The sequence below is a fragment of the Tympanuchus pallidicinctus genome, unplaced genomic scaffold (assembly GCF_026119805.1).
Source record: "Tympanuchus pallidicinctus isolate F22 unplaced genomic scaffold, pur_lepc_1.0 scaffold8, whole genome shotgun sequence".
NCBI classification, from domain to species: Eukaryota; Metazoa; Chordata; class Aves; order Galliformes; family Phasianidae; genus Tympanuchus; species Tympanuchus pallidicinctus.
In genome coordinates, this window is record NW_026294802.1 from 43,134,359 (window position 1) to 43,150,044 (window position 15,686).

Sequence of the window (15,686 nt, forward strand, 5' to 3'; positions counted from 1 at the left end):
AGACGGGTCTTGGTGTATATCCAGAAGTGCTCTTGATGAGCTTAGCTACATCCAGAGCTCTGCTGCATTTTCACACAGACAGGAAAAAGGTTGAACTTCACCCAACCGTGTCACTGCGCTCAGCCCACACACAGCACACTTGGGTAAAACTGCACTGCTTGTGGGTAACAAAGTGCCAAGAACACAGCCCTCTACTCCTTTTCTGTGCAACTGCTCCCTGACAGCAGGTTTTACCCAAGAAGTAACGAACTTAAAGAATTAACAACCGCCACCTCCTAGGAGAGGTCAATATCTGGTTGAAAATAAAATCATCTCCTATTCTTGCAGTGCCACTGGATACAAGTGTCAAAAGAGGAGGATCCTTTTGTCTTAAACGCAGATTCATAACTTTGTATCCTAGTCTTAAGATCAGAAAAAAAATGGATGGTGTTGCCTGCTTGTATGAATCTGTATCTAAGCTGTCATACTTACAATTTGTTTCTGGCTGGAAGGTGCTCATTTGTACATCGTTACATTTAACTCATTACATAGTTCATAAAATAATCAATTAGAATGGTTAAGCAAACACACCCAAGCTTTGATCAGTCAGATAGCCAGCCCAGTGCAAAATGCCTGTTACAAGCTAACAACACACTGCTGCAGCTGGCAATGCAGCAGGGTAAATGGGAGCCCACATTCAATTTCAGTTTCGTTGTTTAATTGAAAAATAAGCAGATGATGTTTCCTGACTTTGAAACATACAGCATCCCTCCATTAAACTTGAAGCCAAGCAAATACACCCAAGCCTTGATCAGTCGGATAGTCAGTCCCGTGTGAAATGTCTGTTGCAGACAAGTTCCCAGGACAGCAATAAAATCAATATAAAAATTTGTCCAGCTGGAGAATATTTCAGAACAGATAAATTGCGAACTCTTTCCTTTTAATATGTGAAACTAATCCCCCTGCATACAAATAAATCTGAGATTTAAGAGTTCCACCCTTTATGACACTGAACATAAAGACTGTGCTAACTGCTAACTAATTAACTTAGGACAGTTGCTGCTAATTAATTAATGCCTATATCCAGGCTAAGAATCCACTGTAGTTGGAGCTGGGGTTTGACTCATTTCCTTTTAATGTCTTCATAAATACTTCTAAGAGATGAATGCCCATGATATAGCAGCAGTGTAGGTTTTGGTAGATCTGTGAGCACGTCCCAAACAGTACGCCTGGGCAGCTAAAGCCATGGGGCAGTCCAGGCTGCTAAGTCTCTTTTGTTTTTTTTTTTTCTCTGACTTCCTTATGACATACTTACATAGCCAAGCATAACAAAAGAAAGAATAGTATAAGCTATTTGTTATAAGTATATTTGTTACTGCTGTTTCCTTCCACAGCACCCAAGTTTCTGCTGCTATACTGCATTCTCCAGGTTTGCCCACTTTTGCTTTCTAAACTTGAAGGGACAGAGCCTCAGGTAACGACAATCTAAACATTAGATTACGAGTGCTGTATTTTCTCTTGAACATCCCTCTTAACACTTCAAGTAAAAAAAATATGACATTCAGATCATTTTTCTGACTTGTCAGGTGCTGTTCATAAGTCCTGAAAATTCATAATAGATATTCTCAAATTATTCTATACTTAATTGCTGTTTGTGAGCAAACCAGCACTTTTATTTGGACCACTGCAGTCTCAAATGAAGCACTTGTCATTCATAATTTTTTTCTATTTATACCTGAAAGAGCCAATACACTTTTAGCATCCAAAGCAACTTATGGCAATGACTTCTGCAAAATTAAGTACTTGTGGATTTCTTTATGTGTCAAATATGCTTCCTGATAAATTGGTTGCCTACTATTTCCTGTAGGAGTTCCTGCCAAAATTATTAATGAAGTATTCTTGCAAGAATCAGTAGAAAAAGGAAACCACAGATATTGTACTTAACAATATGTTCAGCAGCCCTCCGTAGTGCCTAAGATTTTATTCTATCCCAGCTGAGTTGCTGGTTATGCAGACTGGGAGTTCTGGTTTAATTAATCTTCCTGTGCATTGAAGCTGTCCTGGCTGCCATTCTCCGTGGTTTTGGTAGTTCCGTGGTATCATTTGTAAGGGGAAATCTTTAAAAATATGTATGGTATCCAAAGAACACTCATTTCTCAGCTAAACCACTCATATTGTTAAAAAGCACAGAAGCTCTTCCATATAACAAAGAGAAGAATAAAAATCCTCTTTATTCATTTCATGTAAATTCTAGACATAAGTTACTGGGTGGGTTTTTTGAGCTTTCCTCCTCTGAGAAATGTTCTCAGGATAACCTTCAGGCTTTTAAGCAGCATCTCTGTTTATTGCCTTTTACATGATATGGAGCTGGGGACATGTTTAGATCTGAGAGTTCTGTTACAACTTGATGATCAAATTCTTTTAAAAGTGTTTCTCTTATGGTTAATGGCTTTGAGAAATCCAAAATTCAGAGCAATTTCTCTTAGGTACTGGATTGTGTTTCCAAGATGTATAATGAGCCATTCTAGCAAGGGAGGTATGTTTTAGTAGAGGATGTTGAAGCATTATTTCAAATAGTTTTTTAAGTAGGTTTAGTGTCCACTGAGAGGTTTTGTTCTGCCAAAGGGCTGGTAGCAACATCTGCTGAGATATCTTGCCATTTGTTTATACATCCAAGAGCCGTAAGATTGGATTAGCAAAACTTTTGCTCATATCCTATGACCACCATTTTTTTCTGTATTTTGGATGAAGCACCTAACTTCACAATAGCTTTCCCTACAAGAAAGTAATTCTGCGTTGGAATGAACTACACTGAGCCGAGTTCAGCTTTGCAGAGATGAAGGTAGAGTTCATAAATTCTGAAGATCTCTCACAAAATGTACTCTAGTCAAACAGTATCATGGATCCCAGTCATAAAATGTTTTACTGCATATGCAGATATTCTAGCATTCCTTAATACATTGCTCTTCATTTGTATTACTGACTCGGTGTGGCCTCATATGCTGTTCTTACTGATGGCATCTTCGATGAACTGTTCATTAACTCCAGATTAAACAAATTTTAGACATGGAAGTCTGAGAGCAATTCAGACTGTTTCAAGCACATTAAGGCTCCTTTGTTAGAGTCTCTGCATCCATGATGGCCAGATGGGTGGAACATTCACCAAGGAAGAAGAAGACCTTGATTTCTAAATCCTAAACTACAAGTTAGAGACCCCTTTTGTTAAGCACAAGGCACAGTTCAATCAGGAATGCAGGAGCTAGGGGGCTAAAAAGAGACTAACAAAGACAGGCTGAATCTATTGAGAATGCGATTAACTTGGAGAGGGGGAAAACAATACTGAGATCTGCTTGCAATTCCCAGTGCTGTTTATTTATTTATATCCACTGATGCTTAAATGGGAAATGCATAAACAAGTCTTTAGAGCACAGACATGTTGACTTTCAGATAAAGGTGGGATCACTGAGACAACTCTTTGTCTTGGATCAGTCACTATGAAAAAGTACATTAAGAGTTTTCATGCACTACAAGTGAACTAGTTATCCCCATAACATAGCTCAGATACAACTTGCTTACAGTATTCCCAGTTTTAAACTGCATATATTTGTACAGTCCTGCTTTTGATGAGATCCCAAAATTAAACTCATTTATATTTGCATCAATTCTACATATTCATGATTGCAAAGTTTACACTACCCTTATACCTTAGCCTTGGTAGAATCTTACAGACATTCTAGATATATTCTAGATATTCTAAACCTTCTGAATCTTAGTGAATACATACTCCAGTCTAACAAGCAGCTGCATGCTCTGTTCCCCAGTTAACACAAAGCTTCATTACCCTTTGGGATAAAAATAAACTGCTATGTGTATTATCTTACCCATAATTCATTTATTTACAGAGTTAGTGAAACTCATAATTAACTAGACCTCTCATGGGGTCTAATTTCCTTCTGTTCTTTCTGGCACACTGGTATAAAGTTCAGCAAACAGAACAATTTGCAATGCATCTCTCCCCTAGGAGACTCATGTCATCATCTGATCACAGGTTCAACCTCTTTTATTTTTTCCTTTGTGCCCTTCAGCTCAGATTCCTGGTTGCACAGTGATCCAACTTCGCATGGAGGCATGAAAGAATTCTACCACAGAATTACATTATTGGACATTCATGATCCTTGAGGTCCCTTTGAACCCTGGTCATTCTGTGATTCTGTGATCACGGCTTTCTTTTGGCTTTTGTGGCTTGGACAGGTACACTGCTGGGCAAAGAACTGGCCCAGAGAATGGTGGCAAATGCAGTTAAATTCAGCTGGTGACAAGCCATGAGTGCTGTTCCTCAGGGATTGGTGTTAGGGCCTGTCCTGTTTAATATGAAGAGAGCGCACTCTCATTAACTTTGCAGATGAAACCAAGTTTGGAGGAAGTGTTAATGTGCCTGAAGGCCCTTCAGAGGAATATGGACAGGCTGGACGGCTGGGCTGAGGCCAGTGAGATGAAGTTCAGCAAGACCAAGTGCCAGGTCCTGCACTTTGATCACAACAACCCTAGGCAATGCTACAGTTTTGGGAGGGAATGGCTGGAAGACTGTGCAGAGGAAAAGAACTTGGGGGTGCTGGACAACACTCAGCTGAACATGAGCCAGCAGTGTGCCCAGCCATGAAGACCAATGTCATCCTGGCTTGTATCACAAATAGTATAGCAAGCAGGAGCAGAGAGGTGATCATTTCCCTGCACTCAGCTCTGGCGAGCCACATCTTGAGTACTGTGGTTAGTTTTGAGCTCCTTACTACAAGAAAGACATGGAGGTCCTGGAACATATCCAGAGAAGGGCAACAAAGCTTGTGAGACAGTTTGGAACATAAGACTTATAAGCAGCAGCTGACGGAACTGGGATTGTTTAGTCTGGAGAATAGCAGCCTTAGGGAAGACCTCACTGCCCTCTACAAGTAACTGAAGGGAGACTGTGACAGCTGGGAGTCAGCCTCTTCTCTCGTGAAACCAGCAATAGGATGAGAGGGGATGGCCTCTAGTAGCACCAGGGGAGATTCAGGTTGGATACTAGGAAAAATTTCTTCTCCAAAAGAGTGGTCAAGCATTGGAATGGGCTGCCCAGGGAGGTGGTTGTGTCACTGTCCCTGGAGGCATTCAAGAAATGTGTAGGTGTGATACTAAGGAATGTGGTTCAGTGAGCAATATCAGTAGTAGGTGGACAGTTGGACAAGATGATCTTAGAGGTTTTTTCCAACCTTAATAATTCTATGATTCTAATTCTACTTAGCTTGTGATTACAGTGTATTCCTGGAAGGCATGCACGGGTGGTTCAGGTTAAAGCAGGATTGCATGAGGATTAGAATCCAGATTTCCCATTTTACTGCTACACCCTCTTATGACAATGCTTTCTGGCAGAAGAGTTCTGTAGAGTTCCAAAAAGTAAACACTTTTTGGAAGAAAAAATAATATACAGTGGGGAACAACTGAGGGGAAAATCTCCAGCATACTGCAGGAGACAAGAAGCAGACACTGAAGACATTCTGAATTACCAGATCAGTGTGGTCAGTAATCCTCTTTTACACAAGAAACAAGGAAGAAAAAGCATAACTGCATTGAAGACATAGCTTAGTTTATGAGTGGGACTTGGGCACATGTCTACTTCCATACTGTAAACCTACTTCCATTGTCCAAGAAGTTCTATTATTTTTCTCTCCTCCTTACGGATTTCTAGCAGGTACAGCATGATTTTCAACTTAAAAATGGTCTATTTCACATAGGTTTCTTTATAAAAGCTGTTGGAGACGGTCCAGAGGAGAGCCACCAAGATGATCAGAGGGCTGGAGCACCTGCCGTACAAAGACAGGCTGAGGGAGCTGGGTTTGTTCAGCCTGGAGAAAGGGAGGCTGCAGGGTGACTTCACTGCAGCCTTTCAATACCTAAAGGGAGCCTACAAACAGGAGGGGAGTCAACTCTTTGAAAGAGTAGATAACAGCGGGATAAGGGGAAATGGTTTTGAGGGAGGGAAGATTTAGGATGGATGTCAGGGGGAAATTCTTTACAGAGAGAGTGGTGAGGTGCTGGAACAGGCTGCCCAGAGAGGTTGTGGATGCCCCGTCCCTGGAGGTGTTCAAGGCCAGGTTGGATGGGGCCCCGGGCAGCCTGGTTGAATGGGGAGTTTGGTGGCCCTGCATGTGGCAGGAGTGTTGGAGATTCATGATCCTTGAGGTCCCTTCCAACCCTGGCCATTCTGTGATTCTGTGTGAAAAAAAAATCATTCTGTATAAACAGTCTTCCCTTTTTACTTTCAGTTCCTCTTTATAAAAAAAAATTAACCTTATCAAATACATTAGGAAGCATGAAAGACTTGCTTACAGTATTATAAACTGAATTTACATCTTCTTACCACATTCAGTTTTCAGTCCAGTGATTTTTTCCTTGCACAGTCTTCCTATAGAAGGAAAATAAAGTTAATTTAATTCATGTTTTCATCCTTGATTAACCTGATAAATAGAAAATATATATACGCAACACAGTGAGATGCATACTTCCATAAATTTAATTGAGATATATATTTTAAGACTTTAAAAGGTTAAGAGGAGGGTCACAAAGCTGATCAGAGAGCTGGAGCACCTCTCCTATGAAGACTGACTAAAGGAGCTGGACTTGTTCAGTCTGGAGAAGAGAAGGCTGCAGGGAGACCTCATTGTGGTCTTCCAGTATTTAAATGGGGATTATAAACAGGATGGAAAACAATTTCTTACGCTGATAGATAGTGATAGAAAAAGGGGGAATGATTTTGAGCTAAAGGAAAGAAGATTTAGATTAGACATCAGGGGGATTTTGTTCACTGAGAGGATGGTGAGGTGCTGGAACATATTGCCCAGTTTTTGGATGCCCCCTCCCTGGGTGTGTTGGAGATCAGGTTGGATGGGCCCCTGGGCAACCTGATCTAGTACTTGATCTAGTGGCTGGCAACACTGCCTGAGGCAGGAAGGTTGAAACCTGATGATCCTTGAGGTCCCTTCCAACCCAAGCCATTCTATTATTCTGTGATTTATGGTGTAGACTAAGAAATGGAGGAAAATACATTTGGATAAGTAATATGGAGCAGAATGCACACCTGGTCCGGTATGCTGAGTCACAAAGTGATTATGTCTTGTACCATGTAGTGTACATAAAAATTATCATACCCATGAATATAGTCAGGTTTGCAATCAGTATAAAGCATAAACAGCTGTCTCTTTCTTCTGTGGCTGACAGCAAAAGATACAGACAAGAGAATGAAGAAGAGAGAGGAGAGGAAAAATTAGAATTCTAAATTGTTTCAGTGGAAAAAAAATATATTCCTAAACTTATCCTTAAATACGATCATAAGAGAAAGGTATCAGAGAAAATCAGACATGGAAAAAAGTTGTTTTTCTTTGTGTGCTTAGAAAATAAGTGTGTATACATACATTTGCAGTCCTATGCGTATAGAATCATAGAATCACAGAACAGTTTGGGTTGAAAGGGACTTTTAGGGTCATCTAGTTCCATCCCACTGCTATAGGCAGGGATACTGCGATCAGGTACAGAGACCCCTCTAGATCAGATATAGTGTGGGATGACTGTGGGAATCAGGCAAGATAGTTTGGAGTAATAGCAAAGTAAGAAAAATGTATTTGGGAGGTATTTTGAAGAAGGAAATGTAAATAGATTAATGAGAAGAGAGGCGAAAGAATTTTGAAAAGGGATATTTAGATGCAGTAGCTTAAAATTAATGCGAAAAAGACTGGCAGAAGAAGCATAACTGAAAAAAGGTAGGAAGAGGTAGGAAGTCAAGGAACAGTGAACAAGCAGTAGAATGTATGCAGCCAAGTTTCCTGTGGTTTGTAACTTGGAATAAGACTATCTTATGTGCTTATTATTTTCTGAGGATTTGCAGTAAAAGGAAACAAGTAGTATAAACATAAACGTAGGCCATAGGTCTAATTAGAGCAAATCCACAAATAATAAGATTATTTCTACTAAAAAGGAAAATACAGTTTTCATGAGCTTATTCATAAAGTATGTGCATCCTTTAGTATATCAAGTTGCATACTGCAGGATAATGGCAAACTTCTGAATTTTGTTAGAGAAATTCTGATTTCATTACCAAATTTGCAAGATATTACTCAATATCAAGTAACAAATACGAGATGTCGAAGGAAAAACCATGAAAACAAACAAACAAAAAAGCTGAATTTCAAAACAATGCTATCAAAAATCCTAAGGACAAGAATTTGTAGAAATCCAGTATATAAACTAGCTAAATACCATTATCCCAGTCAGCATAAAAATGCTATTTCATACAAAGAAGGACAACAAATTCTAAACTACGTGATGAAAGAAAAATGGAAGAGTGCATTGGCTACTACTAGTAACAGGTAGCTGATAAGCCAGCCTACGTGTGTCTAAGAGAGAACAAGAGTTAATGGAATCTTCTCTTTTGGATAGAAGTTAAGCAGTATCCTTTATGTATACAGTACGTGTCCAAACAAATGAGCTGAACTGCATCTCTGCCCTCAGTGGGAGACTGCTTGGCTCCATTCACTTGTTGTAACACTGAGACCTTGAGCACTCTCAGAACTGGCTGAAATTTTCAAGAAGGTTCCAAGGAAATTGCAAGGCTCAGAATGACAGAAAGTACAACTGAGTACATCTTGCTTCCTGAACAAGGGAGGCTAGAAGTATAAAAAAGCAAAAAGAGATGAAATTAATTCAAGTAGACAGTTGACTGCCACTACATTAAAGCTAAACACAGTTTGCATTTGGACTGCAATTTAAATTGGCTTCTCGGATAGCAGTACATGGCATGTCTAATTTGGACTAGAAGGCCAAAATAAAGGACACTTCTGTTAAAATAAAGTCGATGACAATGAAAAAAAGATACAAATTGGGAGGTAGAAAGCAAAACAAACCTGGACAAAAGAGATTGTGAAACAAGTGTGACAGAAAGGATTGTCACAAGGCTGTTTCTATTTCGGTGTTCAAAATCCATTAATGCATAAGAAAGATATACACTAAAAAAGTCAAGCAGCGGAAGATTTAGAAGTGATGACAGAAGTGTTATTCAGCAATAAGAGAAGCAGGCAGTTACGTCAAGAAACATAATTTCAGCAGTCTCCTCTCAAGTTGGAAACACAGCAGTGACAAATAGTCTCAAGGAATCAAACCTCAAACACAAAGTGAATCCTTATAATGAGGAGGGCTCACCTGCTCTGATGCCAACATACTGTGTCTCTCTAACTTTTTGTCAGTATCTGCATGGCTTCCAAGCTAATGAAATTTAACTGAAATGAGACTGACACAGGATATTTTGGCAAAGGACACTTTAACAGAGGATATTTTGACTGGGAAGGAAGACATAATGACAGTTGCTCAAACTCTTCTTATCCCACAGCTTTTCCCATTTTTTTAATGTATTAAAGAAAAGGTTTTGTATTTTATTCATGCATCAGCTCAGAACACTTTTCTAGTACTCACAAATAAATTATGATGCGATGTTTAATTGGCCACTCAAAACATATTGTCTGCCAGCATACCAGCTGCCTGCCAGGTAAATTAACTCTATCATTCGCTTCACTTTTAATACATCTTGAATTCATTGCATGATTAATATATCATGCTGAATTAAGCAGTGTAGATACTGGAGAATAGTTCTGCAAATTGAATGCATTCGATCTTATCACTAGATAAGTAAATATGCTGTAGCTCCTCATTTTTGTGGTAGAGAATATATAGCACAGACAAGGTACCAGGCAGGTAGTGTTTTCGGTTAGCTGTGTGCAAAGGAACAAGCAACAGCCCATAGAGAACTGTAGTTGCTCTGGGCCATTACACAGCAAGAGTAGTTAGATTCCATTCATTTACCACTGATGTTAACTCATCTTGTATATAAGACACAAATATTGGAACAAAGTGAATACGCTATTTGTATTTAAAGAAGAAAAAAGAGAAGCTCAGGATTTAAAAAACCTATCTGTTTGCCTCACTTATCCCAAATAGTAAAGCAAATAATGGAAGACAGTATCATTAAGCATTTAGAAGACAGGAGGAATATGTGAAAGAGAACATGTACCTGCCAAGTAAGAATTGTGACAAGCTATCTAATTTCCTTCTTAATGATTAATAGGACTTGAGAAAATGAGAAGTGGAATCTAACAGGATTTCAGGAAGGATGTTTTCTTATGTGGTATGCTCATTTATATGCAAACTACATTGACTGAAAAAGAAATATATCAATGATTTACTGTCAAAGTAGAGAACTATTTTAAGATTCTGTCCTGGTCCAATACCATTAAATATTTTAACTCATAACTTGGGGTATTTGTTAAATTTGTCAAAGATTTCATGCTGAAGGATCTATAAGAGCAGAGAGGGACAAAATGAGAGTTTTAAATGAGTTTGGTGAATTGGAAGAATAGTCTACAAAAATAGGACATTGTTAGTTTGGCAATGAGAAACTGCTCAGATAAAAATAAATACTGTATGGGTAGTAAACATGCATTTGTAGTAAAGGGTAATAATTATCAGTGTTAATGTGTACACAAATCTCTGTGAACTATAGTATAAATAGGAGATGTGTGGTAGTAGAGCTACAGTTTGCCAGATTACCAGAATGTTGACACTTAGCACAAAGGTCTAACAACATTACTGAGGCAAAAATGATTATGAGAGCCTTCATTTACCTGCTGCAGTGAGATTATGGTTCCCAACAATCAAGAAGTATGTATGAATGGCCCATCTTGTGATGGTAAAGGTACAGACAAAAGGATATTAGACTACTTCAATGGCAACACTCACATTTTGAAAAGGAAATGAAAGGTTGGAATAACAAAAGTTACTTCAGGATGGAGACTTTATGTAAAATCATGGTATAGACCAGGAGTCAGGAGTCCTTGAATAACCTCTGTTAAGAGGGTATCAGAAGCACTTAAAAGCAACACAGTGGTGTGATGAAATTGCTGGGAAGATACTAAAATACAGAAATAAGCTCATAAAAACAGTAATCATGTCCAAAAGAGGGAAAAACCAGGACAGTCTAAGTGATCTTAAGCGTAAAATCACAGATCAGTACAAAAACCTATTTTGAAGAAGTCCTAACAAATGCTCAACACCTTTTTATCAGAAAGAAGTGGTTCACCAGACCATCAGTGAAACTGATCATTGGCCACAAGCAGCTCTGAAGGTAGGTAAACTATATCAGAATGCATTGGTTTTCATTAAAGAGCAGGTCAGGGCAGCTCTTAAAGCAATTCTTCACAATTGGTGAACCTGAGGAGCTACCTCAATTAAAATATTAATAAAAGGACAAACTAATAAAATTCACTATACTAAATTGTAGGGACATGATGGATGGTAATCCCAGAGCTGTAAAGAAATGCAAATATGAAATTGCTGAGCAATAATACTGTGGTAGGTAACCTATGGTTTAAATCAATCTCTATGGCCAAAGGTCAGTGACAAACATGACATCAAGCTTAAAACAAACTCCAGGAGAAATACTGGGTACTACTAGACCATAAATCTGATTGATATTTTCGATCAGCTTTTCTTCTACATAATTAAGTATTCTATATAATTAAGTATATTAAATACAATGTACTGGCAAGGAGTCAGCAGAAGTCCTGTTGAGGACTCCTACATCACAAATCTATTAGATATCTGTGGAGGAGTTCATAAGATAAATGTCACCTAATTGATGTGTTTTTCACAGAGATTCATACAAAGGCTCTTAAAGAAGTTACTCTGTCAAACATAAGACAGAAAACTAAGAGTGAGGTTTAATAATCGGATTTTATAATGAGAAGATATTGCACTTGGACACCTCAGAATCTGAGCCAGCTTTTTGTTAGTTTTAGTGCATTCATAACCATATGGAAAAGGGTTGGATTACAAAAGGACAGAATTTTGTGATGATATAATATTATGCAAGATAGACAAATATAAAGCTGACTGAAAAGAAATCCAGAGGGATCTCAAAATATTGAAAGACTTTCAATAAAAACAACTGAACTAAATCTTGACAAGTGTAATACCACGCAGACAACTTAAAAGTACCCTAATTATAGATACACGATTGGCTGGTTGACTGTGATATCCATTATCTTTCAGAAAGAGATCTGAAGCTAATAATAGTGGAAAAGTAACTGATAAAAAAAATATTAGAAATTACAGGGAAAAGAGAGAACAAAAGAAAATATCGTTTTATGTATATATATATATACATCACACTAACTCCTCTCAAACATCCTTTCAAATACTTGATGCAGTTCTAGTTATATCTTTTCAGAAGATGTGAAACAGAATTAAAAAAAAAAAAACACCTGCAAAAAAGTCAGTTATTCAGATGAATGACAGCTTCAGTACAACAGATTAGGCATTTCTAAGCATGGAGAAGAGATGGTGGAGAAGTATATGATACAGGGCTATTAAACTGTAAATAGTTTGAATAAGATGAATTGCTTAGGAATTATTTATAACTTCACAAAAAAACAAACAAACAAACAAACAAAAAAAACTTCAGACCCTTCAGGAAATTATCAGGCAGCAAATTAAACACAGTAGATTTTAATAGAATATGTAACTAAATTATAGGCCTCACTGCCACAGAAAAAAATAGTCATAATAATAAGAAAATAAAAGTACAAATGTGTTCCAAAAGTGATGCATAAATAGAGGCAAAAGACTACACTTGTGGCTGTAAATCATGATAACCTTCAGTCTGGGGAGCCCTTGAGCTGAGAAGATACAGTAGAGGAAGGATCACTTTCATGTTCTTCCTAAAATTTTCATGTACTGGCTTCTGTAGTGAACCTGGTTCTTTCAGTCTAGCATGAAAGGACAGAGGTTCTTATGAAATGCACAAATGCAGAATTGCAAACAATTTGCTAGCTGGGAGTTCTACAAGAAAGTATCTTGGGAGTACGGTGAATGACAAGCAGAACAAGACTCAGCAATGTCATGCTGCTCCAGAAAATGAAAAGCATCAAGTGCTGAAGTATAAACATGAATGTGAAGGAGTATTTTTGCTTGGCTCAATTGGTAAATCCTTAGCTAAAACACTGGCCAAGTTTTGTTATTGCATTTTCAAGGTGATATAGAATGAAACTGCAAGTGTAAAAAATGTCAAAAACATATGACCTATGGGACACGTAAGAGGAATTATGGAGCTTTTATTTAGACAGGAAATTTCCAATATTTAAAAGACAGCATCAGAGAAGGAAGAAAATTTGTTCACTGGGTCATTGGGCATCTACTGAAGGAAAAGAATGCAGAAAGCTTGAATTGTTCCATACAAGATTTAGACTAGACCTTAGGGAGGACTTTTTGACAACACTGCTAATATTGGTGTGAATTGCTAGGAAATTGTAGAATTTCTATCATCCTAGATTTTTTAAAGACATCTGTCAGATCTAGATCTTAAAAGTTTAAGTACAGATCACTTTGATTTAGAGCAGTCAGTAGACTACATTAGCATTCAGCATCCATTTAAGCCCTGTTTTTTTCAGACATTTGAGGACTGGATTCTTTGATTTGGTAAATTAATATTATTCTGACTGGACAGCAGTGCATGCTGTCTTTGTGTAGTTTTATTTTCTTCCTCATTCCAGCTCTCACTATCTCTCACGCTGTCTATAATTTTATTTAAATACTCAGCTACTGTTCCTCACATCCATAATCCTTTCCATGGCTTGCCAATCACTGCTTAGTCTTATTTCCTGTATTCTATCATATTCCCCTGCTCATTTTTCAAACAGTCAGTGGTGATCTGTTCTTAGTTTTATAAGTACAACCTCAAATTTCCTTTTACTTACTTATTTTTAAAATCCAGATATATAACAATTGAGTGTGTCATATTAAGGTAGATACAATCACCTTATTTAGTATTTTCCCTTAGGAAATACGTGCTACCTTGGCTAAAAGCTCAGGTTAGCTCACTGAAATCTTTTGCTTAATCGTTTTCAGGGAAGAAACAGTTTGTGCTTTAAATTTAGTGCAAGCTGTTGGAAGCATTTATACACTAAGGTAAGGCTTAAAGAATAAGGCCACATGCAGAGGTGACAACTGTTTAAAGGCACTTGCTGATCCCTGGCACTAGCAGCTGCCAGTGGTGCTTATGCCAACAGTGGGTGAGTTTGCTCAAAACGAAGCAGTGGAGCCCAAGCTCCACTGCTTGGTGGCACAACACATGCTACCATGATGGCATGGCACTGTCATGATGGCATGGAACCTCTGTGTTGACATGGCAGCTCAAGAGTGGCCCAGAAGCATTGTGATGGCATGGCACTGCCATAATTGCAGAACACCAAGACAATGGCACATCACCACTATGATGGCACAGAACCCCTGTGATGGCACAGCACCACAGCGATGACATGGCATCTCTGTGATGGCACAGAACAGCCATGATGGCACAGCACTGCAGTGATGGCATGTTCTTCTCTCTGTAAGGTGGACTCCCTCAGCCCACACAGGCAGAGTTTGGGCATGACTGGCACATTACAGCAGAGTGTGCAGATCAACAGGCTCTAGACGAGCATAATTCTTACTACTTACAGTGACAGAAGTAGTTGTAGAAGAGAGTTGCAAAATGCTTTTGAGGAGGAAATATATCACCTACGTTCCTTAACAGAAGAAAACCAAGATAATTATTTTCAAAATCTTCACTATCAGGTACTTTGTGAGCAGACTCCATTAAAAGTGATCCGTTTTTCAAGGACATTTATCCATGCTTTCCTGGTAATCGAGCCCATTTTACGACAATCTTGATTATTATTCAAGGGAGCAGGTATCTATTCACTCAGAGCTACCTGCTAACCATGATCTGAGAGCACAGTGTCATTTTCATAAACAGGAATATACCACCAAAGTTATGTAGAGCTACATGGAAAATAACAGTTCTGTAGCTGTTCTGTTCCAAACTGATTATTTCAAAACACACAATTTTTTAAAAATTTGTTTCTTAAAAGTACAAAAGTCTTCAAATGGTTGGAGACAAATTCATTTCTGAGAAGCAAAGGCAGAGAGAGACGTACTGTGCAAAACCTTTAAAGTAGAACTGGGCAGATGAATATCTTGCTCAATCCTTTGCTTTACAGCAAGCCAAGATGTAGCAAATGATGGCATAAAAACTGTGAAGGAGACATCATGCCTGATGATATAGACTGGAAGAAATTTGGGCTAACGCAACATGTATGGCTGCATTAACCACCCGTGTAACCAGTGAAAGATATTGTCCTAAAGAACCGCCCCAAAAAGCTGATTCATATAAATGCCCAGGGAAAGCAGAAGTGTGTACATCTACCTCAAACCAACCACTCATGTTAACTCTCAAAGATGATGAATGTTTTTAAGTGTTTTCCTTCCTTAAGTTTAGTCCTGAACATTCTTTAACTTCCTTAGTTATTGTTTAATTTTGCATGATTTTAACAGACAATTACATAAATGTCAGACCCAGTGTTGCCTGATTCTGCTGAAGAATGCTTACAATAATGTATGTAAAAAGGCACCAAACCTATCCCTGAAGTGTCTGTTCATTACAGAAACCACGCAAATGTGGGTTAGTGACAAGAACAAGAGTAACAGGAAAGGACTAAAAATGCTTCTTTGCTATGGTTCCTTAACTTTTTCATACCTACAGTTACACTGCAATTCCACTTATTCTGTGGTCTCTGTAATTAAAACTAAAAGAA